Here is a 3,240-nt window from a genome sequence, read left to right on the forward strand (position 1 = left end):
ACATGGAAATGATTAACAGGTATGTGAAAATATTATCAATATCACTAATCATCCAATAAATGCAAATCAAAATTATACAAGATATCACCTCACACTTGTCACTATGGCTCATGAAAAAGTCAAAGATAACAAGTGTTGGCATGGACATGGAGAAAGGGAAAGCTTGTATACTGTTGGTGGGAATGTAAGTTGGTAATAGTCATGTGGAAAACAGTATGTAGCTTCTTTAAAAAATTAAAAATAGAGTTACCATATGATTCAACATCTTCAATACAGGGTATATTTCTAAAGGAAATGAAATCAATACATGAAAGAGATACTTTCACTCTCATGTTCATTGCAGTATTACTCACAATATTCACAATATATTAACAGCCTATGTGTACATCAGCAGATGAATACACAGTGGAATACTACAGTCTTTACAAGGAACAAAACCATGCCCTTTGCAACATTGTTGAATATCCATGATATTATGCAATATACCTTTTATTTTTTATCTAGTTTACATTTGTAACTACTAAATCAACATTTAAAAAATTTCTGTTTACATTTGAGATGATCAAAACAGTAGCAATTTGTCTTTTAAAAAGTTATGGAAATGTTTGACTGCAGTGAATCTCTATATCCTACCTGAAGTGAAAAACCATGACTGGCTCTCAAGTAAAGAATGGAAGTGAGAAGAGTGACTGACCGGTTAAATTAGTGAAGAAAATAATTGCAGAGTTATATTCCTATCACACCAGTTCTCCAGCAATGGTTCCTAATAAAAATAAAAACTCAAAAATAACAGATAAAGAATTCAAAGCATGGATTGCAAGGAGGCTGAGTGAGATACAAGACAAGGTTGAAAATGAAAACAAGGAAAATCCTTAAGCAATCTAAGAAGTGAAGGAAGAGATAAACATTTGGAAATAAAATCAATTAGAACTTCTGAAATTGAAAAACTCACTTAAGAAATTTCAAAATACAGTTGAAATATTTATCAATAGACTGGACCAAGCAGAAGAAATAACTTTAGGGCTAGAAGGCTGGTCTTTTGAACTAATGCAGTCAGGTAAAAATAAAGAAGAAAGAATTTTAAAAAATGAACAAAGTCCTGAAAAAATATGGGATTATCAAAAGCTACAAAACCTATGAATTACTGGCATGCCTGAGAGAGAAAAAGGTAAAGCAAACAACCTAGAAAACGTGCTTCAGGAAACAAAGAACATTTCCTAATCTTGCTAGAGAGGTAGACATGCCGAATTCTCAGCAGCAACCTTGCAAGCCAGAAGAGTTTGGGAGCCTATTTTCAGCATTTTTAAAGGAGAGAAATTCCAACTAAAAATTTCATGTATCACAAAACTAGGATTCATAAGTGAAGGAGAAATAAAAACTTTTCCAGACTAGCAAGCACTAAGGAAATTTGTTACCTCTAAATTAGCTTATAAGAGATCCTTAAGGGAGTTCTAAACATTGAAATAAAAGAATAATATCTGCTACCACAAAAATATCCTTAAGTACATAGCCCACAAACCCAACAAGGCAACCATACAATAGAAACTACAAAGCAATCAACTAGCAATTTGATGGTAGGATCCAAACTTCACTTACCAACATTAACCTTGAATGTAAACATTCCACTTATATGCCACTGAGTGACAAATTGGATAAAACAAACAAGACCCATCTGACTATCAAATTGCTGTCCTCAAGAGATCGTTTTCACATGGAACAACATAGATTCAAAGTAAAGGGTTAGAGAAAGATCTGTTATGTAAACAAAAAATAATAGAGAGCAAGGATCACTATTCTTACATAATAGAAAACAGATGGTAAACTTACAACAGTAAAAAAGGATAACGAATAACATTACATAATGATAAAGGATTCAATTCAAAAATAAGACTTAACTATAGTAAATACATATGCACCCAGTATTTGAGCACCCATATGTATAAAACATGCATTTCTAGGCCTACAACCAGCCATGCAATAATAATGGATTTCAACCCCTCGTTGACAGTGTTAGACAGATTATCAAGGCAGAAAACTAACAAAGAAATTCTGGATTTGTTTGACACTTGAGCAATTGGACATAATAGACATCTACAAAATACTACACCCATCAACCACAGAACATACATTTTTCTCATCTGTACACAGAACATGTCTAAGACTGGCCACATGCTTGAACATAAAGCAAGTCTCAATACTTTTTTTTAACAATGAAAAGCATGTCAACCATACCTTTGAACCACAGTGGAATAAACATATAAATCAATACCAAGAAGATCTTTCTAAAACACACAATTACATGGAAATTAAACTTGCTTCTAAATGACTTTTGGGTAAACAACTAAATTAAGGCAGAAGTAAAAAAAAAATTTCTTTGAAATAAATGAAAACAGAGACATACACGGCAAAATCTCTAGGATGCAGCAAAAGCTGTGTTAGGAGGAAAGTTTAGTGTGCTAAAGTTAGAAAGATTTCAAATTCATGACCTAACATCATACCCACAGGAACCAGAAAAAGAACAAACTAATCCCAGAGCTGGCAGAAGAAAGGAAATAACTGAAATCAGAGCAGAACTGAATGAAACTGAGACTTAAAAATACATGTAAGGAATCAAAGAAACCAAAATAGAGTTATTTGAAAGAATAAACCAGATAGATAGACTGCAAGCTAGATTAACAAAGAAAAAAGAGAAGATCCAAATAAGCACAATCAGAAACAACAAAATGACAACCAGTTTCACCAAAATACAAAAGTTCTTCAAAGACTGTTATCAACACCTTTTTGAAAACAAAATAGACAATCCAGAGAAAATGGGTAGAATCCTGGAAATGCACAACCTCCCAAGATTGAATCAGGAAGAAATTGAAACCCTGAACCGACTAATACCAAGTTCTGAAATTGAACCAGTAACAAAAAACCTACCAACCAAAAAATGTCCCAAACCAGATGTATTCACAGCCAAATTATACCAGACATACAAAAAAGAGCTGTTACCAAGTCTACTGAAACTATTCAGGAAAATGTCAGAGGGAGGACTCCTCTTTACCCATTCTATGTAGCTAGCACCACTCTGATACTAGTGAGTGGCAAAGACATATGGAAAAAATAAAATTATAGGCCAATATTCTTGATGAACATAGATGCAAAAATCCTCAGCAAAATATTAGGAAGCCAAATACAGCAGCACATCAAAAATTAATTCAGCACTGTGAAGTCGGCTTTTTTCCTGGAATGCAAGTT

The sequence above is a fragment of the Theropithecus gelada genome, chromosome 14, assembly GCF_003255815.1.
Source record: "Theropithecus gelada isolate Dixy chromosome 14, Tgel_1.0, whole genome shotgun sequence".
Classification (NCBI taxonomy): domain Eukaryota; kingdom Metazoa; phylum Chordata; class Mammalia; order Primates; family Cercopithecidae; genus Theropithecus; species Theropithecus gelada.